The 26,928-nt window shown below is 47.3% G+C and overlaps 1 long non-coding RNA gene across 1 annotated transcript; it reads right to left on the bottom strand.

The window, feature by feature from the left end:
* Positions 1–756: 756 nt before the first annotated feature.
* On the bottom strand, positions 757–26,006 carry LOC121003867. The gene is made up of 3 exons (XR_005779615.1): positions 25,857–26,006; positions 3,627–3,632; positions 757–776 (listed from the first exon to the last, which is right to left on the bottom strand). It is a non-coding gene; the product is annotated as an uncharacterized LOC121003867 (long non-coding RNA).
* Between the last annotated feature and the right edge of the window lie 922 nt (positions 26,007–26,928).

The following is a 26,928-nucleotide window of genomic DNA, read 5'->3' as shown; positions in this document are numbered from 1 at the left end:
CCCTCCCCTAAACGGTGCCATCCACAGATCCCCCCTCCCCTAAACGGTGCCATCCACAGATCCCCCCCTTCCCCTAAACGGTGCCATCCACAGATCCCCCCCCTCCCCTAAACGGTGCCATCCACAGATCCCCCCTCCCCTAAACGGTGCCATCCACAGATCCCCCCCCCTCCCCAAAACGGTGCCATCCACAGATCCCCCCCTTCCCCTAAACGGTGCCATCCACAGATCCCCCCTCCCCTAAACGGTGCCATCCACAGATCCCCCCCTCCCCTAAACGGTGCCATCCACAGATCCCCCTCCCCTAAACGATGCCATCCACAGATCCCCCCGACGCTCACAGGAATACATTTAAAAACTAACTTTATTAATTGGTGATCTCTTTACTGTATACCTTACTAGGTCTTAGCTCCGATAACAGCAGGCAGTGCGGGGGGCGGCGCTCACTCACTGACGTCACGCGCCTGCGCCGCCTAGTGGGAGGAGCAGGCGCGTGACGTCAGTGAGTGAGCGCCGCCCGCCCGCACTGCCTGCTGTTACCGGAGCTAAGACCTAGTAAGGTATACAGTAAAGAGATCACCAATTAATAAAGTTAAAGTTACTGATTAGTTTTTAAATGTTCTACTGTCAGCGGCGTGGCCCTGTATATTCTAACCCCCAGGCAAGCGTCCCTGTCACCATGGGAACGCCTGGGGGTTAGAATATACCATCGGATTTGAGTTTTCACGCGCTCACTGAGATCGTGAAAACTCAATGATTTACTGTCAGTCCCTCCCCTCCTCCTCTTTTGTCATTGGTGGTCAGCGGCAGCCGCGCACAGTGGGGAGGGAGGGACTCTCTCCTTCTCCACTGTGCCCAGTGTGCCGGCTCAGGAGAAGATGGTGCGCGCAGAGAGCGCGATCATATCGCGGTCCGGCGATATAGGCGATATGCTCAAAATCCATATCGTGGCACAAATTTATATTGCATATCGCCTATATCGTCTATATCGCCCACCCCTATTTCACAGTCCAAATTGTTTTTTTGTTTTTTTATGTAATCTACTGTGACACCAGATATGAGTTGCGCTGGTGACAGTATGCACTTGCAGGGCCTGAAACATACACACACACGTGCAGGCAACTGACTGCTATTATTTCACAGTCAAAATTGTTTTTTGTTTTTTTATGTAATCTACTGTGACACCAGATAGGAGTTGCGCTGGTGACACTATGCACTTGCAGGGCCTTGAACACACACACACACACACACGTGCAGGCAACTGACTGCTATTATTTCACAGTCAAAATGTTTTCTTTTTTTTTTTATGTAATCTATTGTAACACCAGATATGAGTTGCACTGGTGACACTGTGCACTTGCAGGGCATGAAACACACACGCGTGCAGGCAACTGACTGCTATTATATTACAGTCAAAAAAGTTTTTTTTTTTTTTAAATGCAAGCTACTTTGACACCAGATATGAGTGGTGGCACTGGGCAAGTGGGCACAGTATACGCTGTGAGCCTGACACACACGCTGGCAGGCAACTGCAATTAGATTACGCAGAAAAAAAAAAAGAAAAAAAGAAGACTGATGTACTAGTCCTAAAAAGGGCTTTTTGGGGTGCTGTCAGGACGCTGTCCTTACAGCAGAGATCAGATGAGTCTTTCAGGACTGTAGTGGACACTGAATACACTAGCCTAGCTATCGATTTCCCTATTAAATCAGCAGCAGCTACACTGTCTCTCCTCTCACTAAGACTGCAGCTTCTGAATGAATCTAAAATGGATGCTGTCCAGGAGTTGGGAGGGTCTGGGAGGGAGGGTATGATGCTGATTGGCTGGAATGTGTCTGCTGACTGTGAGGTACAGGGTCAAAGTTTACTCAATGATGACGAATAGGGGGCGGACTGAAAATCGCATATGTTCGCCCGCCGTGGCGAACGCGAACGAGCTATGTTCGCCGGGAATTGTTCGCCGGCGAATAGTTTGGGACATCTCTAATTACATTGTGATACGGCCATTTTTGGTGTTTATTAATAGGAAATATGAGTACGTCTATTAGCTGTTCTGTGGTGAAATTACATTGTGATGCAGCCATTTTTGGGGTGTTTTAATTTACTTTTAATTTAATTAAATTCTTTTATTTTACAGTATGTCAGACAGAAAAGTGACAGGCCCTTCAAAGGGAACAGGCAGTGGCCAAAATGTTTCTGGTGCAGGCAGAAGTAGCAGCAGAAGAATGGGGAGGGGGGTGGCAGCAGGAGTTGCAGCAAGAGGCCTAGGCTCCCAGTGTCATCTAGCGGTCGTGTCTTGACCAGCAACCCAGCGGTGCTTGAATGGTTGACTCGGTCTTCTACTTTGTTGCAAGTGACATCAGACACCCCTGGCCAAGAGTCGGTGGGTTCCTCTGACACAATGCTTAGTTAACATGGCCAGGGAGCAGGACCTGTGCCCCCACCTGTCCTGAACCTGCCTCTGTCATTTTGTGTTCCCTCAGCCAGAGAAGTATATGCCATAGGCTTGGCTCCAATTTTTAGTGAGGACGAGTTTCTAGAGGACAGTCAGCAGTTACTTCCCAGCCAAGATCTGGAGGAGAGATCTGCCGCTTCCTCCGGTAGGCGGGCAAGTAGTGATGATGAAAGTCGCGTGGGAGCTGGTGTTGCGAGCCGTCAGGCTCCTGCCCCTGAGACCATTGAAGGGGACATAAGTGACGTGCAGACAGTAGTGGATGATGATATAGCCGATCGCACTTGGGAGCCGGGTGAAGAAGGGGCTTCATCATCAGGAGAAGAGGGTGGCAGCTAGCACGTGAGGCAGCGGCTGAGCCAGCAAGGTGATAGCGTGAGTCAGCAGGGTGAAAGCAATGCGAGGTCAGGAGCCAAATATGCCCAGTGAAGACTCAGCAGTGTGGCAGTTTTTCATCAAGCCCCCGGAGGAGGTGAACATGGCCATTTGCCGAATCTGTGGGCAGAAGGTGAAGCGTGGCCAGGGTGCCAATGTTGGAACCACGGCCCTGCGTCAACACATGCAGTGTCATCGTAAAGTGGCCTGGGAGAACGTGGCTCTGATGTAGTGGTCCAGCCTGCAACCACTGCATCACCCAATGGCCCGTACCCCTTTTCTGCAGTCAAGGATCCACCACCTCAGCCGAAGGGAGCTATCTTTCCTTCCCATCATCTACTGGTTCTGATGCTCCTGCTCTTTGTCCTCCTACTCATCATTACGCATTTCATCAGCAATCGATCACTGAAGCGATTGCAAAAAGACAACAGTATGTTGCACTCATCCAACGGTGCAAAAGCTGAACGGGCTCCTGGCCAAGTTTCTGGTATTGCAGTCCCTCTCTTTCCAAGTGGTGGACTCTGCACCTTTGAGAGAACTGATGGCTTGATGACTGATGTACAGTATGTTGAACAGAAAGTGGACCAGTCCTTGAGCCTGTCAGTGTCTGCTAAAGTTTACGGAAGCGCCGATGTGTGGAGCCGTAACTACAGTCAAGGACAATATATGTCCTTTGCAGCCCACTGTGTAAATGTGGTTCTTGCCCAGCCACACCAGCCACTTGGCCAGATGACGCCAAGTGCCGCCTCCATGTTCTCAAGCCGTTGGTCCTGCGCCAATGTCCGCCTCCTCATCCTCCACCGTGTCCTCAGCCTCCTCTGCAGGGACAATTCAGAGTGCTCCTCCAGCATACCACATGTGCAGGGCATGGCAGTGTCACGCTGTTCTGCACCTAGTTTGCTATTTTGCTATGTCATATAATAATCTGTTTACCACATCTGTGACAATTTATAGGAAACCCTCAAAATAAAATGTCTAGAAAATGGAAGAGTGGAAAACAAAAGACCCATGACTCATCCCAGTAGTCATCCCATTTGGCCAGTAGCAGTAATAAGCCACAATTCTCCCTGGCTTCCAATAGGTTCTGCATTATTACTGAGGACAAAGAGCATGAGATTGTGGACTGGATGGCTCACTCCTCCTCAGTCACAGCAGGATGATGTGGTTGTGACCTCAAAGTCTCACACTGTGCCTTGGAGTCAAGGATCACAGCATTGCTCCTGCAACCCCAGAGAAACCTTTCAGTTGCATCCTCTCTGTCTTCACTGCCCCCTTATTTTTTTCCTAAGAAGAGGCAACAGAATCCTGTGTGCTATAGAAGATACTCAAGAGAGTCTTCCTGTTGATGACTTGTGTGAGAAGCTTCTGCATTTGTACGGATTTCTCCTCCTTGTCCTCCGCTCCACCATAAGACATCCATAATGGAGTGGGTGGCCATGAGAAAACTATTCGCAGCCAGCAATTTGCTGAACTGTCATTTGGCTAAGTCGCTGGCGGTGCAGTTACTGCCGTAACACTTAGTTGTGGTAAATGTGGTGCATTTCTGCACCTTCCCCAAAGTGTAATTCCTGATTTGCTCTGTATCATCGGCTGCAGTTTTTTCTATATCCTGTTGGTGGACATTTAGCCAGTAGTGGCGCAATCAAGGTCGGCCTTAGAGCTGTGCGATCACACAGGGTGTGCCATTCCAGACTCCAGAAGGGAGTCAGACAGTCCCCTTTGCCTGTGTAATGTCATGACCATGTGATGTGAGGGGGCGGAGTTCCTGTACTATGTGTGGAAGGAAGATTAATTAAAGATTAATTTTCCCTTGTAATTTGTAAAGTACTTGGAGTTGTAGTTCTTTCCTTATACTCATTCTTTGTAATGCCCTCTGTTATATGTCTTTCCAAATATAAAATAAATATGTATGAAAAATATAAACTGATTTGGGTATTTTCTCAAAATAAAGTGTATGTGTTATTTGGAGTAAAGAACACAAGGAGGACTCATCACCAGGATTCAACAAGAGTTATATAAAAAATGAATAATGCGATTTATTTTCAGTCTTCATAAAAGTTGATTACTTACAAAAATAGGTTAGGAAAAGTGTTAGTCCTTTTGTCCATGCGTGAATATGAATGTCCTTAAAGTGTAATTTTTGAAGGGTAGGAACTTCTTCTAAGGCACTATGTGTCTTCATGTTTAGCCAGCAATAACAACCCCTAACAGACGTGAGAGTGAGAAGACCACCACCTTGCCTGTCCCTGTCAGTCATTATACTATAGATACAGGCGTGTCTTAACTAATGTATGGCTTATACATTGTCATATATGGAGACTTGAAATATAGGTTTTGACGTCCATATTATTTCAATTCCCCCCTCTTGAGGGTGAGATAATCTTTTCGAACCCACAACATCAAATTTTACAATTATCTTGGACTCCTCATTCTTCTTTATAAATTAATTGGCCATCAATTATTTATTTGACAACAAAATAATAATATTTGCTGAACTTATTGTAAACTGTGACTGAATACTAATGAAATAGATTTAAGAATTAATCTAATATCTTATTAAGCATCTCTTCCTCTGGTCTCGTCATGGTCTTGACACTGTAATTTCACTTATTCATCTTAAATTTGACTTACATAAAGTCTATGATAGGATTGATAAAACTGTATGTACTGTAGATGATGTGCAGTCCTTAAATTAAATTGTATGATATTTTCCAATGATGTTTATGTACAAGATCTATCACTTCTTACTACTTGTGGTGACACAGCTTTCCTGAGCACAGATTTTTACTTGCATATCAGGAATTCCTTGGTCTTCTTCAGAAGAGTCTGTGAACAGCTGTGACTCCCCTTCTTTCTCGCCAGTCATAATTTGGTAAAACTTTATAAGGAATTTGGATTAACTGTCCATTTTGCCTCATCTGAGGTGTGAGAGTAATTGCAATATGTTGCTTAAGATATATCCATATATATATATTAACTGTATGTATCTTTCTATAAACTGACATTTGCAATATAAGAACAGCGTAACCTTTATCATATATTCCACTGAACACATTTACTAAGGCTAAGGTCATTTGAGAATAGATGGAGACAGCAGTCTACAAGAAGAAGGGGGAGTATGACCTCTTTAAATAGCCAAAGGAAAAGGAGTTTTAGGGAGATTTTGTAAGTTATTGTGCAAATCTGTTTGTTGGATAATTATCAAATAGGTCTTGTGACAATGTACTTGAAATTCCAAGAACTGTGGATATTGATGAGCCAACATTAAGATGCGTCCAAGCTAAATGTGGGAATGTGACCTTCTATATTGTCACTTTGATGTATTACTCTGTTATGTAAGGTTCTGTATTGCCAATATGTATCACGTGTGATTATATAACTTGTACTGACCAATCATAGTACTGTAAACATCTTAATTATCTTGTAACTCCTATAATCAGATATGTATAAAATAAAGTCCTTAGGGGCGGTCTAACCAGATCTCCTCAGACATATCTATCTGCATCTGTCTGTGAATTTCTCGGCCGTTAGAATTGATCAATCTCTGCCTTGATAGAACCACTCTGACAGAGGTTTTCACGCTCTCAGCATGATTGTTGACAATCAAGTGAAATGAGCGTAGTCCTTTAACAAAGCAGCTTTAGTATCACAAGTAGCAGATTCCTGTACTTCACAGAGGTGTTTATGGCAATCCAATGGAATAGCTTTTTCAGGGAAAAAAAAAACAACTTAGGCCGTACATAGGCGCTAAATATCTCACTTCTTGAACCCTAGCTATTCTAAATCTAAATAATTTATTGAAGCTCTTCAGCACTCCTTCTGACACAGACCTCCTTTCTGTGTCAACAGAACTTTCTTGCTATGAACTTTACCTCTGGAGATATCTATGGATACGTGTGCTCCAGGTATCCTTCACCCTTGTCTTGGGTCATTCTCCAGTGCCCTCTATCTTCACACCTTTCCCAGAATATAACACAGATTTGTTTACCTTCAAGTCTTTTCCTGGGACTCTGTGCACATCAGTCTTTATTTTTATAGACTTCATGAATATCACATGTGACCTCCACGGTGCCCACCCCTTTAACATTGACCACCCCTTTAACAGTGACCTCCATAGTGCCCGCCCCTTTAACATTGACCACCCCTTTAACAGTGACTTCATAGTGCCTGCCCCTTTAACAATGACTTCCACAGTGCCCGCCCCTTTAACATTGACCACCCCTTTAACAGTGACCTTCACAGTGCCCGCCCCTTTAACAGAGACTTCCACAGTGCCCGCCCCATTAACAGTGACCTCAACAGTGCCCGCCCCTTTAACATTGACCACCCCTTTAACAGTGACCTTTATAGTGGCCATCCCTTTAATAGTGACTTCCATAGTGCCCGCCCCTTTAACAGTGACCTCCGCAGTGCCTGCCCCTTTAACAGTGACCTCCACAGTGCCTGTACCTTTAACAGTGAACTGTGAACGGATATTGCTGATCCCCGGATTAGAGCATAAAACAGGAATTAGATATTTTTTTTTTTGTCTAATTACCATATGGTGCTAACCTGTGGAGGGAAGCTCTTTTACATACCACTTATCCACCCTCATTCCCTAAATGCCACCATCTCTGCTGCATTAGCGCATGCTGCAGACTTTTCTGCCAGGGTCTCGACCAAATGTGGCCACTTCTTTTCCTGTTTAGCTGCATTGACTATAATGAATCCGAACAGGAAAAGAAGGAGTCACATCCGGCGGATAGCCTGCAGTGCACACCAGTACAGCTAAAACAGCAGTATCGGGAGAGCGAGGGACAGTAAGTTCTATGTAAAAGATCTTCTCTCGACAAGTTAGTAGCTCAGCGATTGTTAAGTATTATTAATATCAAATAGAAATTTGCACAACATAAAATGGTAAAATAATTACAGATGTTGCTTCATACTACCTGCAAATCAGGGGCACACATATTCATCAGAACTCATCAGAACTCAGCTAGAAATGTGCAACTGAGTGAGCAGGCTATAAGGATTTGGAAGGTTTGGGACTAGAAATGCCTTCTCACGTGCCAATTCCAAATCTAGAATCAGTGCTAGAAGCATACATCAACTATAAGCTTCTGGGACCCAACCCAAAGTCTTTAGGATGCCACTCCCACCTACCATGTGCTATTTATAACACTGGGTCTTCTTATATAGCAGAGGTGGCTTTACCTTACCTCAGAAACTCAGATGGGACTGTACCCCATATCGCTATACCCTAGCCATTTTGGCTGAAACAGAGGCTTGGAGGAGTGTGAGGGAAGATTTTCCTTGATTTGCCCATCCATCCCTGTTATACAGTAGGTCTATATGTCCAATGTGAGGGCAAAACAGTCTACAATGGCAATAAGAAAAGCTATGTATAAAAATGAGATTATTTTGTGGTTAATAGCTTTTAATGGCTAACTAAAAAGATGATGACAAAATTGTAAGCTTTTGAGACTGCTCAAGTCCCTCCCTCAAGTATGTTATAACATAGTATCTGAAAATTCACATATGGATAAACAAAAATGAGGTAGATGAGGCAACTAGTGAGTGATTCGAAGTTGACAAAGTGGAATTTTCCCAAAATGGCTGCAGCACATGTTACAAAGTCAAAGTAAGAAGCCCGGGAACAAGGGATTACTTATAATTCCTTGCAGCAAGCCAATCAGCAAGATAGCCAGCCCCTGTGATGTCACAGCCCTATAAAAAGCCTCATCCTGCCTGATCTCCGCCATTTTCCAGTGAACTGAGCATAGGGACAGATGTGACAAGTGCTAGGGAAAGTGATTAGGAAATACTTTATTTGAAAAATATTAGTCTACAACAGTTCAGGTACAGCACTGAGATAGTGTAGGGAGTAGAGTTGAGCGAACACCTGGATGTTCGGGTTCGACGAGTTCGGCCGAACTTTCGAAAAATGTTCGGGTTCGGGATCCGAACTCGACCCGAACTTCATCCCGAACCCGAACCCCATAGAAGTCAATGGGGACCCGAACTTTTGGGCACTAAAAAGGCTGTAAAACACACCCGGAAAGGGCTAGAGGGCTGCAAAAGGCAGCAAAATGTAGTTAAATCCCCTGCAAACAAATGTAGATAGGGAAATGATGAGTTAACATAAAATAAATAAAAATTAAACAATATTAATTGGAGTGAGGTCCCATAGCACAGAATCAGGCTTCAAGTCACCCACCAATGGAGAAGGTCACTTACTATTATTTTGACCACAGCACCCAGACAAAGGAGAGAGGTCCCACAGCAGAGAACCAGGCATCATATCACCCACCACAGGAGTAGGCCACCATTTAGTTACTTTGACCCCTACACCCAGACGGAGGAGAGAGGTTACACAGCAGAGAATCAGGCATTTAGATCACCCACCACAGGAGTAGGCCACCATTGAATCAGACCCCGGCAACCATGTCAGATGGCACAAGCATAAGCTTTATATCAATCAGCACAGGAGAAGGCGACTTTGACAGACTTTGACCCCTACACCCGGACGGAGGAGAGAGGTTTCAAAGCAGAGAATCAGGCATTTAGATCACCCACCACAGGAGTAGGCCCCAATTTAATGGGACCCCGGCAACCATGTCAGATGGCACAACCATCAGCTTCATATCAATCAGCACAGGAGAAGGCGACTTTGAAAGACTTTGACCCCTACACCCAGACGGAGGAGAGAGGTTTCACAGCAGAGAATCAGGCATTTAGATCACCCACCACAGGAGTAGGCCCCCATTGAATCAGACCCTGGCAACCATGTCAGATGGCACAACCATCAGCTTTATATCAATCAGCACAGGAGAAGGCGACTTTGAAAGACTTTGACCCCTACACCCAGATGGAGGAGAGAGGTTTCACAGCAGAGAATCAGGCATCATATCAACCACCACAGGAGAAGCCACCATTTAGTTACTTTGACCCCTGCACCCAGGAAGAGGAGAGAGGCACCACAGCACATATTCTGGCATCATATCAGCCACCACAGGAGAAGCCACCATTGAGTTACTTTGACCCCCGCACCCAGGAAGAGGAGAGAGGCACCACAGCACATATTCTGGCATCATATCAGCCACCACAGGAGAAGCCACCATTGAGTTACTTTGACCCCCGCACCCAGGAAGAGGAGAGAGGCACCACAGCACATATTCTGGCATCATATCAGCCACCACAGGAGAAGCCACCATTGAGTTACTTTGACCCCTGCACCCAGGAAGAGGAGAGAGGCCCCTCAGCACATATTCTGGCATCATATCAGCCACCACAGGAGAAGCCACCATTTAGTTACTTTGACCCCTTCACCCAAACAGAGGAGAGAGGTTCCACATCAGAGAATCAGGCATCATATCAACCACCACAGGAGTAGGCCACAATTTAATGGGACCCCGGCAACCATGTCAGATGGCACAACCATCAGCTTCATATCAATCAGCACAGGAGAAGGCGACTTTGAAAGACTTTGACCCCTACACCCAGACGGAGGAGAGAGGTTTCACAGCAGAGAATCAGGCATTTAGATCACCCACCACAGGAGTAGGCCCCCATTGAATCAGACCCTGGCAACCATGTCAGATGGCACAACCATCAGCTTTATATCAATCAGCACAGGAGAAGCCACCATTGAGTTACTTTGACCCCTGCACCCAGGAAGAGGAGAGAGGCCCCACAGCACATACTCTGGCATCATATCAGCCACCACAGGAGAAGCCACCATTGAGTTACTTTGACCCCTGCACCCAGGAAGAGGAGAGAGGCCCCACAGCACATATTCTGGCATCATACTAACCACCACAGGAGAAGCCACCATTGAGTTACTTTGACCCCTGCACCCAGGAAGAGGAGAGAGGCCCCACAGCACATATTCTGGCATCATATCAGCCACCACAGGAGAAGCCACCATTGAGTTACTTTGACCCCCGCACCCAGGAAGAGGAGAGAGGCACCACAGCACATATTCTGGCATCATATCAGCCACCACAGGAGAAGCCACCATTGAGTTACTTTGACCCCCGCACCCAGGAAGAGGAGAGAGGCACCACAGCACATATTCAGGCATCATATCACACACCACAGGAGAAGGCCTCTTTCAGTGATTTAGGCCTTTGGACCCAGACAGAGGAGAGAGGCACCACAGCACATATTCTGGCATCATATCAGCCACCACAGGAGAAGCCACCATTGAGTTACTTTGACCCCTGCACCCAGGAAGAGGAGAGAGGCCCCACAGCACATATTCTGGCATCATATCAGCCACCACAGGAGAAGCCACCATTGAGTTACTTTGACCCCTGCACCCAGGAAGAGGAGAGAGGCCCCACAGCACATATTCTGGCATCATACTAACCACCACAGGAGAAGCCACCATTGAGTTACTTTGACCCCTGCACCCAGGAAGAGGAGAGAGGCCCCACAGCACATATTCTGGCATCATATCAGCCACCACAGGAGAAGCCACCATTGAGTTACTTTGACCCCCGCACCCAGGAAGAGGAGAGAGGCACCACAGCACATATTCTGGCATCATATCAGCCACCACAGGAGAAGCCACCATTGAGTTACTTTGACCCCCGCACCCAGGAAGAGGAGAGAGGCACCACAGCACATATTCAGGCATCATATCACACACCACAGGAGAAGGCCTCTTTCAGTGATTTAGGCCTTTGGACCCAGACAGAGGAGAGAGGCACCACAGCACATATTCTGGCATCATATCAGCCACCACAGGAGAAGCCACCATTGAGTTACTTTGACCCCTGCACCCAGGAAGAGGAGAGAGGCCCCACAGCACATATTCTGGCATCATATCAGCCACCACAGGAGAAGCCACCATTTAGTTACTTTGACCCCTGCACCCAGGAAGAGGAGAGAGGCACCACAGCACATATTCTGGCATCATATCAGCCACCACAGGAGAAGCCACCATTTAGTTACTTTGACCCCTTCACCCAAACAGAGGAGAGAGGTTCCACATCAGAGAATCAGGCATCATATCAACCACCACAGGAGTAGGCCACAATTTAGTTTATTTGACCCCTGCACCCAGGAAGAGGAGAGAGGCCCCACAGCACATATTCTGGCATCATATCACACACCACAGGAGAAGGCCTCTTTCAGTGATTTAGGCCTTTGGACCCAGACAGAGGAGAGAGGTCAGAGATTAGCTTCATATCCCCCAGCACAGCAGAAGATCGCTTTATTTGACTTAGGCCTCAGCACCCAGACAGAAGACAGAGGTAGCATGGCAGAGGTTATGGCTTCATGTCACCCGTTAGTTTAACCGGCCACTTTCATCTGGTTAGGCCCCGGCGCCCAGACAGAGAAGAGTTTCATTCAACTGTGGGTTTCATAAAATTTGTATCAAATAAAGAAGTGGCCCGTAGCACAACAAGACATGTTTTAGGCAGTTAATAAGGACTACTCTGCACAAGGGAGGGACAGGTCCTGTGGGATCCATGCCTGGTTCATCTTTATGAAGGTCAGCTTGTCCACGTTGGCTGTGGACAGGCGGCTGCGCTTGTCAGTAATGACGCCCCCTGCCGTGCTGAATACGCGTTCAGATAAAACGCTGGCCGCCGGGCAGGAAAGCACCTCCAAGGCATAACATGCTAACTCTGGCCACGTGGACAATTTCGAAACCCAGTAGTTGAATGGGGCTGAACCATCCGTCAGGATGTGGAGGGGTGTGCAGACATACTGTTCAACCATGTTAGTGAAATGCTGCCTCCTGCTAACACGTTCCGTATCAGGTGTCGGTGCAGATAGCTGTGGCGTGGAGACAAAACTTTTCCACATTTCTGCCATGCTAACCCTGCCCTCAGATGAGCTGGCCGTGACACAGCTGCGTTGGCGACCTCTTGCCACTCCTCTGCCTTCACCTTCCACCTGTTCCCCTGTGACATGTGGGAATGCTCTCAAGAGCGCCTCTATCAGCGTGCGCTTGTACTCGCGCATCTTACGGTCGCGCTCCAGTTCAGGAATTAAAGTGGGCACATTGTCTTTATACCGGGGATCCAGAAGGGTGGCCACCCAGTAGTCTGCACACGTTAAAACGTGGGCAACTCTGCTGTCGTTGCGCAGGCATTGGAGCATATATTCGCTCATGTGGGCCAGGCTACCCATGGGTAAGGACAAGCTGTCCTCTGTGGGAGGCGTATCGTCATCGTCCACCGTATCCCCCCAGCCACGCACCAGTGATGGGCCTGGGCTGCCACCCCGCTGTGAACTTGCGTCATCCTCGTCCCCCTCCACCTCCTCCTCCTCATCCTCCTCGTCCTCCAGTACAGTGCCTTGGCTGGCGACTTGTGAACCTGTCCTCTGCTGCTTAAACAAACCTCCCTCTGAGCCACTTCGAACAGACTGGCCCGAAAGTGTTAGAAACGAGCCCTCATCCTCCTCCTCCTCCTCCACCTGGGCCACCTCCTCTAACATCATTGCCCTAAGTGTTTTCTCAAGGAGACATAGAAGTGGTATTGTAACGCTGATAACAGTGTCATCGCCACTGGCCATGTTGGTGGAGTACTCGAAACAGCGCAGCAGGGCACACAGGTCTCGCATGGAGGCCCAATCATTGGTGGTGAAGTGGTGCTGTTCGGCAGTACGACTGACGCGAGCGTGCTGCAGCTGAAACTCCACTATGGCCTGCTGCTGCTCGCATAGTCTCTCCAGCATGTGCAAGGTGGAGTTCCACCGGGTGGGCACGTCGCATATGAGGCGGTGAGCGGGAAGGCCGAAGTTCCGCTGTAGCGCAGACAGGCGAGCAGCGGCAGGATGTGAACGGCGGAAGCGCGCACAGACGGCCCGCACTTTATGCAGCAGCTCTGACATGTTGGGGTAGTGGTGAATGAACCTCTGCACCACCAAGTTCAGCACATGCGCCAGGCAAGGGATGTGCGTCAAACCGGCTAGTCCCAGAGCTGCCACGAGATTTCGCCCATTATCGCATACCACCAGGCCTGGCTTGAGGCCCACCGGCAGAAACCACTCGTTGGTCTGTTGTTCAATACCCCGCCACAACTCCTTTGCGCTGTGGGGCCTGTCCCCCAAACATATGAGTTTCAGAATGGCCTGCTGACGTTTACCCCGGGCTGTGCTGAAGTTGGTGGTGAAGGTGTGTGGCTGACCGGATGAGCTGGTGGAAGCAGTGGAGGAGGAAGCCGAGTAGGAGGAGGAGGCTACAGGAGGCAGAGAATGATGCCCTGCGATCCTAGGGGGCGGAAGGACGTGCGCCAAGGAACTGTCCGCCGGGGGCCCAGCCGCCACTACATTCATCCAGTGTGCAGTTAGTGAGATATAGCGTCCCTGGCCGTGCTTACTGGTCCACGTATCTGTGGTTAGGTGGACCTTGCCACAAATGGCGTTGCGCAGTGCACACTTGATTTTATCGGACACTTGCATGTGCAGGGAAGGCACGGCTGTCTTGGAGAAGTAGTGGCGGCTGGGAACCACATACTGCGGGACAGCCATGGCCATCAGCTGTTTGAAGCTGTCTGTGTCCACCAGCCGGAATGACAGCATTTCAAAGGCCAGCAGTTTAGAAATGCTGGCGTTCAGGCCAAGGGCTCGAGGGTGACTCGGGGGGAATTTGCGCTTCCTCTCTAAGGTTTGAGATATTGAGAGCTGAACGCTGCTGTGTGATATAGTGGAGACGCTAGTTGACGGTGGCGGTGGTGGTGGTGTCGGTGGCACATCCTCTGTTTGCTGCTCGGCAGGTGGCAACATTCCTCTCGAGGCGGAAGCCGAGGCAGCAGCGGTAGAGGGAGCAGGGGGAGCCTCAGCGAGTGCCTGGTTTTTAAGGTGTGTACCCCACTGCAGTTCATGCTTTGCATGTAGATGCCTGGTCATGCAGGTTGTGCTGAGGTTCAGAACGTTAATGCCTCGCCTCAGGCTCTGATGGCAGAGCGTGCAAGTCACTCGGGTCTTGTCGGTAGGACATTGTTTAAAGAAGTGCCATGCCAGGGAACTCTTTGAAGCTGCCTTTGTGGGGCTGGGTCCCTGTTGGCGATGTCCAGTAGCAGGCGAACTCTGGGGGCGGCGGCTCGTCTGCTTTGGCCCCCTGCTCCCTCTTTGGCTTCGCTGTTGTCTCGGTCTCACCACTACCTCTTCCTCTGAACTGTGAAAGTCATCGCCACGACCTTCAGTCCATGTGGGGTCTAAGACCTCATCGTCCTCTGCATCGTCTTCCACCCAGTCTCCCTCCCTGACCTCCTCCTGTTCAGTCTGCACACTGCAAAAAGACGCGGCAGTGGGCACCTGTGTTTCGTCATCATCAGAGAGTCGGTGACTCTGCTGTGGTGGTATTCCCATGTCCTCTTCATCTGGAGACATAAGTGGTTGTGCGTCAGTGCATGGTATGTCTTCCTCCACTGGGGAAGGGCTAGGTGGACGCCCCTGGGAAACCCTGGAAGCAGAGTCTTCAAACAGAAGAAGAGACTGCTGCATAACTTGTGGCTCAGACCGTTTCCCTGATATGCTTGGGGGTGATGTGACAGACTGATGGGCTTGGTTTTCAGGTGCCACCTGTGCGCTTTCCGCAGAAGACTGGGTGGAAGACCATGTGGTGAACGTGCTGGAAGCACTGTCGGCCACCCAATCGATTAATGCCTGTACCTGCTCAGGCCTTACCATCCTAAGAGCGGCATTGGGCCCCACGAGATATTGCGGTACATTCTGCCGGCTAGTTGAGGGAGTTCGTTCCCTACTGTGTGCGCCTGGGGCCGAACGGCCACGTCCTCTACCAGCAACAGAGGCTCCACGGACACCACCACGACCGCGTCCTCGTCCCTTAATAGTATTTTTCTTCATTGTTGCGATTCAACTCGCACCACAATGAAATATATTATTTTTTATAAGCAAAATCCCCTCACTGGAATACTTTCAGTCTTTTGACTGTATGGATTACAGATGGAATGACTGTTATATGTGAGTACCGCTTTCTTTGACAGATTCTAGTATGGGTACATATATGTTTTCCCAACCCCAGCACATTAGTTTGCTAATTCCAGATGTATGAAACGCAGGCCTAACTGTATCTAATATATTGAACGCCAGATAAACTAACTTGGCCTTTTTTAAATAAATAAAAAATTCCCTCACTGGAATACTTTCAGTCTTTTGACTGTATGGATTACAGATGGAATGACTGTTATATGTGAGTACCGCTTTCTTTGACAGATTCTAGTATGGGTACATATATGTTTTCCCAACCCCAGCACATTAGTTTGCTAATTCCAGATGTATGAAACGCAGGCCTAACTGTATCTAGTATATTGAACGCCAGATAAACTAACTTGGCCTTTTTTAAATAAAAAAAATTCCCTCACTGGAATACTTTCAGTCTTTTGACTGTATGGATTACAGATGGAATGACTGTTATATGTGAGTACCGCTTTCTTTGACAGATTCTAGTATGGGTACATATATGTTTTCCCAACCCCAGCACATTAGTTTGCTAATTCCAGATGTATGAAACGCAGGCCTAACTGTATCTAGTATATTGAACGCCAGATAAACTAACTTGGCCTTTTTTAAATAAAAAAAATCCCCTCACTGGAATACTTTCAGTCTTTTGACTGTATGGATTACAGATGGAATGACTGTTATATGTGAGTACCGCTTTCTTTGACAGATTCTAGTATGGGTACATATATGTTTTCCCAACCCCAGCACATTAGTTTGCTAATTCCAGATGTATGAAACGCAGGCCTAACTGTATCTAGTATATTGAACGCCAGATAAACTAACTTGGCCTTTTTTAAATAAAAAAAAAAATTCCCTCACTGGAATACTTTCAGTCTTTTGACTGTATGGATTACAGATGGAATGACTGTTATATGTGAGTACCGCTTTCTTTGACAGATTCTAGTATGGGTACATATATGTTTTCCCAACCCCAGCACATTAGTTTGCTAATTCCAAATGTATGAAACGCAGGCCTAACTGTATCTAGTATATTGAACGCCAGATAAACTAACTTGGCCTTTTTTAAATAAAAAAAATTCCCTCACTGGAATACTTTCAGTCTTTTGACTGTATGGATTACAGATGGAATGACTGTTATATGTGAGTACCGCTTTCTTTGACAGATTCTAGTATGGGTACATATATGTTTTCCCAACCCCAGCACATTAGTTTGCTAATTCCAGATGTATGAAACGCAGGCCTAACTGTATCTAGTATATTGAACGCCAGATAAACTAACTTGGCCTTTTTTAAATAAAAAAAATTCCCTCACTGGAATACTTTCAGTCTTTTGACTGTATGGATTACGGATGGAATGACTGTTATATGTGAGTACCGCTTTCTTTGACAGATTCTAGTATGGGTACATATATGTTTTCCCAACCCCAGCACATTAGTTTGCTAATTCCAGATGTATGAAACGCAGGCCTAACTGTATCTAGTATATTGAACGCCAGATAAACTAACTTGGCCTTTTTTAAATAAAAAAAATTCCCTCACTGGAATACTTTCAGTCTTTTGACTGTATGGATTACAGATGGAATGACTGTTATATGTGAGTACCGCTTTCTTTGACAGATTCTAGTATGGGTACATATATGTTTTCCCAACCCCAGCACATTAGTTTGCTAATTCCAGATGTATGAAACGCAGGCCTAACTGTATCTAGTATATTGAACGCCAGATAAACTAACTTGGCCTTTTTTAAATAAAAAAAATCCCCTCACTGGAATACTTTCAGTCTTTTGACTGTATGGATTACAGATGGAATGACTGTTATATGTGAGTACCGCTTTCTTTGACAGATTCTAGTATGGGTACATATATGTTTTCCCAACCCCAGCACATTAGTTTGCTAATTCCAGATGTATGAAACGCAGGCCTAACTGTATCTAGTATATTGAACGCCAGATAAACTAACTTGGCCTTTTTTAAATAAAAAAAAAATTCCCTCACTGGAATACTTTATGGCTTTTCACTGTATGGATTACAGGTGGACTGGTATTAGTAGGGGTGACACAAGCACACCCAAGTCCCTGATGTAGGATTTCTATGGCACAGACCACTATTACAAGTGATTAATGGACGTTGGGAGAGATTGTGCTGCAGCACTAGTCCCAAGATGGCCGCCGCCTATCAGCCCAGTAACATGTGCCACAAAATGGTCTGCACAACCTTTAAAAAAAATAGCCTTGGACTGTGCTGCTAAATCGCTATTGGTCTGAATCCCAGGTGTAGATGTCTGACTTGTTTGGAGCTTTGGAATGCACACTGTGGCAGCTTCTGCTGCAGCACTACAAGTCGCAAAATGGCGGCCGGCGGTCAGCCCAGGTACATGTGGATGGAAAAATCACTCTGGCCACTCTAAAAATAGCCAATCCCTATCAAAAAAGCAGCTCAGCTGCAGTTGTTCAGATGAATCACAGGTGGAGGAGAGAAATTTGCTTCCAGTTATTCAATTATCCCTGCCTATTCTCGCCCTAGCATCAGCTGCGTCTATCCCTGTTCTATTCACATCGGGAGTGAGCACGTCCCGACGTGCGCACAAGCTTATAAAGAGGCTGAGTCACATGCTGCACTTGGCCAATCACAGCCTTGCCAATAGTAGGCATGGCTGCGATGGCATCTTAGGGCAAGTAGTATGATGCATGTTGATTGGCTGCTTTGCAGCCTTTCAAAATGCGCCAAAATACATGCCGAACGACGAACCCGAACCCGAACTTTTACGAAAAAGTTCGGGTTCGGGTCCGTGTCACGAACACCCCAAAATTCGGTACGGACCCGAACTATGCTCGAACTGTTCGCTCAACACTAGTAGGGAGATAACAGGGAGACTTTATCTACACTATAGGGAGAGTGCGGGGGCCAATAGAATGTAACACCTGGCTAATAGAGAAGCCATCCTATTACACCTTGCTGCACTAATTGGAGTTAAAAAGCGTTCTAACACTACTGATTTTAAGTTGCTGGTACTATAGTCCCTCCCTTTCCATGTGGTTGACTCTGCACCTTTTAGAGAACTGATGGCTTGTGCAAAGCCCAGGGGGAGAATCCCAAGGCATCATTACCTCTCCAATAAGGCTGTACCAGCCCTGTACTCGTATATCTGGGCCAGTCCTTGAGTCTGTCGTTGTGTATAGTAAAGTTCACGGCAGCACCGACATGTGGAATTGTAAATATGGTCAACGACAATATATGTTCTTTATGGCCCACTGGGCAAATGTGGTTCCTGCCCAGCCACACTAGCAACCTAGCCAGGTGATGGCAATGCTGCCTTCGCGTTCTCAAGCTGTGAGTCCTTCGCCAATGTCCTTCTCTACCCCCTTATGTCCTCCTCTACCTCCTTATCCTCAACCTTTTCCTCAGCCTCCACTGCAGGCCAAATTCGGTGTGCTCCTCCAGCATACCACCTTTGCAAAGCATGGCGGTGTCACGCTGTTCTGTACCTGGTTTGCCTGGGCGAATGGAGTCACACTGTGGAGGAACTGCTCCACATCCTTCAAGAGGAAATCGAATCCTGACTCTCTCCTCGCCAACTGAACATCAGAACCATGGTGATCGATACTGGGAAGAACATTGTGTCGGCCCTGCGTCAAGGTGCACATCTTTAATCTGGTTGTAAAGAGGTTCCTGAAGTCTCCCTCCCAACTGCAAGACATCTTGAAAGTGGCCAGGAAACTGTGTATGCACTTAAGCCACTCTTACCCTGCAAAACACACCCTCCTTGAGCTGCAAAGGCAGAATGGCATTCCCCAACATCGCCTCATATGCGATGTTTCCACCCGTTGGAACTCCACATGTTGGACAAATAGTATGAGCAGAGGAAGGCCGTGAACTAATTCTTGATGATGCCGGCGGACAGGAGCACTCCCCTATGTAACTTCGAAGTTAGCCAGTGGCAGCTCATTCGTGACACCTGCAATTTGCTCAGGCCCTTTGAGGAGGCCACTTTATTTGTCATTCCACTTCTTCACGTCCTGGAGCAGATGTGATAAATCTGGCTGGCCAGGGGACAGGAGACATGGAGCCTACATCTCATGGCCACCTGATCCCTGTGGGGGCTGAACTGGCAGAGGAGGAGGACTCTCATGCACAAGCAATGTATACAGAAATGGATGGTTTATGTGCACACGTGACAGAAGAGGTGCAGGAGGAGCTAGAGGGCTATGAGAAAGACCAGGTGACCAGATGACCCTGACACCGTGGCAGTATGCAGTGCAGATGGAGACAGGGAGTCCCTCCGAGTCCCTTGTGCAAATGGCCAAATGCATGTTGAGTTGCTTGCCTAGTGACAGCCGTATTATCACCATTCGGCAGAGGGATGACTACTGGCTTTCCACCATGATAGTCCCTTTCTACCGGTCCAAAATGGGGGCCTTTTTTCTACCTGCTGAGAGGGAGGATAAACTCAACTACTATCGAGACATCCTATGTAGTTAGTTGGCAGCTTCCTATGTGCACCATCAACCATCCTCGCCAAGGTCTGACTGGGGAGGCCCTCTGCTCTCACGCTCCACTGCTATGACTGCTGGGCGAGGGTTGGGGGCAGGAGCAGCACTAGCTCCATCAGCAGCAACTTAAGCATGTAGTCTCTAATGAACACTTTTCTTCACTCGCCTACTGAAGAAACTAGGCAGCAGCAAGACATGGAGCAGAACCCTGAACCAGCAGCTGGTGGCATACTTGGACTGCAACCTGCCACCCCACATCCACGATCCCCTGGACTACTGGGCAGCCAAACTTGGTTTGTGGCCGCAACTGGCCGAGTTTGCTCTGGACAAGCTTTCATGCCTGGCCAATAGTATGGGATCAGAGCGGGTGTTTAGTGCGGCAGGGGACATAGTTACCCTAACGATAACTCTCCTTTCCACACAAAAAAATGGAGTGACTAACCTTTGTAAAGACGAATCAGACAAATTAGGCCTCTCACCCAGTTAAGCCAGTACTCTCTGCTCTGCAGTGATAAGGAGCAGTCACCCTGAAACAGCTGTCTGCAGATGAGGTGCTGGCTTATTTATTATCTGAGTCATGTTTCAAGGCCTATTTAAAGGGTCAAACATTGAGTAACAGGATATCTGCCTTACATCTGGTGGCATTAGTTAAGAGCTCATTTGCATCCTTATCTTTCCAGAATTTCAGAGGAGCATGTGTGGCCTATAATTCTCCCCACGTCGACTAAGGAGGTCTCTCCCAAAGGAGAGATAGTACCTCCTAAATCCTGATTCTAAGGCCTCTTTCACACGGGCGAGTATACCGCGCGGATGCGATGCGTGAGGTGAACGCATTGCACCCACACTGAATACCGACCCATTCATTTCTATGGGGCTGTTCACATGAGCGGTGATTTTCACGCATCACTTGTGCGTTGCGTGAAAATCGCAGCATGCTCTATATTCTGCGTTTTTCACGCAACGCAGGCCCCATAGAAGTGAATGGGGTTGTGTGAAAATCGCAAGCATCCGCAAGCAAGTGCGGATGCGGTGCGATTTTCACACATGGTTGCTAGGTGACAGTCTATTCACTGTATTATTTTCCCTTATAACATGGTTATAAGGGAAAATAATAGCATTCTGAATACAGAATGCTTAGTAGGTGATCAATTGAGGGTTAAAAAAAATAAAAAAATTAACTCACCTTCTCCTCTTGTTCGCGTAGTTCCCGGTCTCTTCTTTACTTCTCAAAAGATGAACTATCGGCTAGGACCTGTGGTGACGTCAGATCACATGCTCCAATCACATGGTCCATCACCACGGTGATGTACCATGTGATTGGAGCATGTGATCTGACTTCACCAAAGGTCCTTTAGCCCACAGCTCATCATTAAAGAAGTAAAGAAGAGACCGGGAACTACGTGAACAAGAGAAGGCGAGTTAATTTTTTAAATTTTTTTTAACCCTCAATTGATCACCTACTAAGCATTCTGTATTCAGAATGCTATTATTTTCCCTTATAACCATGTTATAAGGAAAAATAATAAAATCTACAGAACACCTAACCCAAGCCCGAACTTCTGTGAAGAAGTTCGGGTTTGGGTACCAAACATGCATGATTTTTTTCACGCGAGTGCAAAACGCATTACAATGTTTTGCACTCGCGCTGAAAAATCGCGGGTGTTCCCGCAACGCACCCGCACATTTTCCCGCAATGCCCGTGTGAAAGAGGCCTAAGAGTGACACCTGTCAATTGCCTGTCCTACTGACGCACAGTTACCGTTTCACTACCACAGCGGAGCTATGTATGTTCCTACAATGCACAGTGATGTACACCGATATACACACTCCTTGCAGCTGGGATCAAATTTTTTGGGAAAATTTGGTGAAGCGATCAAATAATTTTTTTTTTAACCTTCACTCACCTCTAAAGACAACTGTTGTAAGGTAGATCAATATGAGTGGAGGAGGGAACAAACATTTATAGCAGTAAATTGTTGTAGCAGTTACAAAGTGTGAAATAGAGATGAGAGAATTTCTTAAAATTCCCTTTGCGTCCAATTCATAGATTTTTTCAAGAAAACAAATTAGATATGGTCAACTTGGCCTGAAAATTGGTATATAACACTCTGAGGTCTCTTTTTTTTTGTTATATCTTTTTTCAATTTGTTTACAATTTTTTGCTCTTTCCCCCCTTTTTCAATCTCTTGAACACAATGACAGCAATAGCAGATAATTTCTGTGTAACACTGACATACGTATATAATTGTGGATAAATGCATGGTTGAAGGTATTAACAAACAACATGTTCAAAAATCATGTTTAAATCACTCTCCTACATCGAGAATAAACCACAGCACTCCAAGTTCTGTTGTATGAACTTCTTATTTTATTTTCTTATAATTTTTTAATCCATCCAGAAAAAGTGATAATTAGTATTGAGCGAGCATGCTCAGACGAATACCAGTTCGGCTCGAGCATCGCTATGCTCGGCACATGGCGGTACTCAGCCGAGTACCGCATATGCTCGAGCGCAATGTTCAAGTCTCCTCCCCGCACGTTTCCCAGCTGCTAAGAAGCCAATAAACATGCAGGGAAGTACTGCCCTCACTGTAATGCCAGTAGCCACCCGATGACGCGTGTTCGGCTCATTCTAAGTCAGGGAGAGCTGAGCATAGGAAGGGACAGACAGTGTAGGGAGTGTAATTGAATATAATTCTTGTACAAAAACATTTCAGGGACCCAAAAGTCCTTGTAAGGACTATTGTGTGTGACAGCAGCAATATATGTTTGTAGCGCAACCTGCACCAAATTGCTCAGTGTTAGGCCTCATGCACAGGACCGTTGTGTGCATCCAAGGCCGTTGTGCCGTTTTCCGTTTTTTTTTTGCGGACCCATTGACTTTCAATGGGTCCGTGGAAAAATCGGAAAATGCACCGTTTTGCAGCCGCATCCGTGATCCGTATTTCCTGTCCGTCAAAAAAATATGACCTGTCCTATTTTTTTGACGGACAACGGTTCACGGACCCATTCAAGTCAATGGGTCCGTGAAAAAACACGGATGCACACAAGATTGGCATCCACGTCCGTGGTCCGTGGCCGTAGGCTACTTTCACACAGACGGATCCGCATATCCGTCTGCATAAAAGCTTTTTCAGAGCTGACTTTTCACTTCGTGAAAACTCAGATCCGACAGTATATTCTAACACAGAGGCATTCCCATAGTGATGGGGACGCTTCTAGTTCTAATATACTTTGAATGGTGTACATGACTGCCCCCTGATGCCTGGCAGCACCCGATCTCTTACCGGGGGCTGTGATCCGCACAATTAACCCCTCAGGTGCTGCACCTGAGGGGTTAATTGTGCGTGTCATAGCCCCCTGTAAGAGATCATGTGCTGCCAGGCAGGAGGAGGCACACCCCCCCTCCCTCCCCAGTTTTAAATTCATTGGTGGCCAGTGGGCCCCCCCTCCCTCCCTTGTATTTAACACATTGGTGGCCAGTGCGGCCGCCCCCCCCCCCTCCCCTGTAGTTAACACATTGGTGGTCAGTGTGGCCGGCCCCCCCCCTCCCTCCCTCCCCTGTAGCTAACACATTGGTGGCCAGTGCGGCCGGCCCCCCCTCCCTCCCTCCCCTGTAGTTAACACATTGGTGGCCAGTGCGGCCGGCCCCCCCTCCCTCCCCTGTAATACTATAGATTCATTAGTGGCCAGTGGCCCCCCCCTCCTAATTAAAATCTCCCTCCTATCATTGGTGGCAGCGGAGAGTACCGATCGGAGTCCCAGTTTAATCGCTGGGGCTCCGATCGGTAACCATGGCAACCAGGACGCTACTGCAGTCCTGGTTGCCATGGTTACTTAGCAATTTTTAGAAGCATTATACTTACCTGCAAGCTGCGATGTCTGTGACCGGCCGGGCGCTCCTCCTACTGGTAAGTGACAGGTCTGTGCTATAAGTAATGCGCCACACAGACCTTTCACTTACCAGTAGGAGGAGCGCCCGGCCGGTCACAGACATCGCAGCTCGCAGGTAAGTATAATGCTTCTAAAAATTGCTAAGTAACCATGGCAACCAGGACTGCAGTAGCGATTAAACTGGGACTCTGATCGGTACTCTCCGCTGCCACCAATGATAGGGAAAGAGATTTTAATTAGGAGGGGGAGGGGGGGCCCACTGGCCACCAATGAATCTACAGTACTACAGGGGAGGGAGGGGGGCCGGCCGCACTGGCCACCAATGTGTTAACTACAGGGGAGGGAGGGGGGGCCGGCCGCACTGGCCACCAATGTGTTAACTACAGGGGAGGTAGGGGGGGCCGGCCGCACTGGCCACCAATGTGTTAAATACAGGGGAGGGAGGGGGGCCACACTGGCCACCAATGAGTTAAATACAGGGGGGGGTCTGCCCCCTGCTGCCTGGCAGCACCTGCCAGGCAGCAGGGGGCAGTCATGTACACAGTTCTTTTAGTATATTCTAACCTGAAGCGTCCCCATCACCATGGGAACGCCTCTGTGTTAGAATATACTGTCGGATCTGAGTTTCACGATCTAACTAAAATCCGATGGTATATTCTAGCATAGAGGCGTTCCCATGGTGATGGGGCCGCTTCAAGTTAAAATATACCATCGGATTGGAGAAAACTCAGATCCGATGGTATAAAAGGGACTCCTGACTTTACATTGAAAGTCAATGGGGGACGGATCCGTTTGCAATTGCACCATATTGTGTCAACGTCAAACGGATCCGTCCACATTGACTTGCATTGTAATTCAGGACGGATCCGTTTGGCTCCGCACGGCCAAGCGGACACCAAAACGACTTTTTTTTCATGTCCGTGGATCCTCCAAAAATCAAGGAAGACCCACGGACGAAAAAACGGTCACGGATCACGGACCTACGGACCCCGTTTTTGCGGACCTTGAAAAAAAAACGGTCGTGTGCATGAGGCCTTAGGGAGAGCTGTGTATAGGAAGGGACAGACAGTGTAGTGAGTGTAACAGGAAGATTTTTATACAAGAAACTTTTCAGAGAGCCAAAAGTCCTTTAAAGGACTATTGTGTGTGACAGCAGCAATATATATTTTTAGTGCATCCTGCGCAAAATACCGTGTAATAGGCAGCTGCGAACAGTTAAATTATCCGCACCACAGCTCCTGTTTAAAGTGTGTGCATCCCTAAAATATCAGTGACATCCAGTGCAGTTTTTCCGTAGATGGTGTCCCCTGCGGACAGTTAAATTATCCGCGCCACATCTCCTGTTTAAAGTGTGCGCATGCCTAAAATATCAGTGACATCCAGTGCAGTTTTTCCATAGACGGTGTCCGCTTCTGACAGTGACCTGACCAGGCCCACATCTGCTGTGTAACCTGTGTGCTTCCAAAAAATTTCTGTGACATACAATGTAATTTTTCAATACACGATGTCCTCTCCTGACAGTTACCTGACCAGGCCCACATCTGCTATGTAACGTGTGCGCTTCCAAAAAATATCTGTGACACAAAATTAAATTTTTCATTAGATGGTGTCCACTTCTGACAGTGACCTGACCAGGCCCACACCTGCTGTGTAACGTGTGCCCTTCTAAAAAATTTCTGTGACATAAAATAAAATTTTTCAATAGACAGTGTCCTCTTCTGACAGTCGCGATTGGGTAATTTGCGCGCCCTCCGCTTGCCTTCCTTGGGTGTGGTAGCCGATTCTCAGTCTCCCTCTCCGGAATCGAACACTGATTCCCCGTTACCCGTGGTCACCATGTTAGGCGCATAAAAGAACATCGAAAGTTCATAGGGCAGACATCCAAATGGATCATCGACGTCACGGGGACCTGCGATCAGGCAGAAGTTATCTATAGTCAACAAATTGGCAGCAGGCCCTCACCCATAATGTTTGCGATGATCAGCTTACCTGCAGGCCCTCAACCATAATTTTTTCGATGGTCAGCTAAGCAGCAGGCACTCTCCCATAAGAGTCTGGTCAACACAATCCTCACCGCCGGGGGTCACGTAACTAATTAGCACGGAGGAGTCTTGTTGATTATCGGAATTAACCAGACAAATCGCTCCACCAACTCAGAACGGCCATGCACCACCACCCACAGTATCAAAAAAGAGCTATCAATCTGTTAATCCTTTCCGTGTCCAGGCCGGGTGAGGTTTGCCGTGTTGAGTCAAATTAAGCCGCAGGTGGTGTCCTTCCGTCAATTAGTTTAAGTTTCAGCTTTGCAAACCATACTCTCCCCGGAACCCAAAGACTTTGGTTTCCTGGAAGCTGCTCGGTCGGTGATGGAAATAACGCCGCGGGATTGCCTGTTGGATCTTCTTCGAACCTCGGACTTTCATTGTTGATTAATGAAAACATTCTTGGCAAATTCTTTCATTGTGGTTCGTCTTGTGACGGTTCACAAATTTCACCTCTAGCAGCGCAATACGGATGTCACCGGCTGTCCCTCTTAATCATGGCCCCAGTTCCAAAAATCAACAAAACATTTTGTCTGAACTTGCACTTTATATACAAGTAAATATACAGGAAAGAATGTTTCCTAACAATTTTTCCTCTAAAATCGATTTCATCTTCGGTTTTGTGCGTATTATTGTCAGTCTGTAAAAGTACTAAATCGGACAACATCGCTCCCGGCAGCGACCTGGGAGTCCAAGATGCATCCAGACATCCTCCCCATCCTGTTCCTGAACCATTTCGGTGGTGTTTCCATC

Source organism: Bufo bufo, chromosome 1 (genome assembly GCF_905171765.1).
Source record: "Bufo bufo chromosome 1, aBufBuf1.1, whole genome shotgun sequence".
Classification (NCBI taxonomy): Eukaryota; Metazoa; Chordata; class Amphibia; order Anura; family Bufonidae; genus Bufo; species Bufo bufo.
This window is presented reverse-complemented; position numbering and strand designations above follow the sequence as displayed.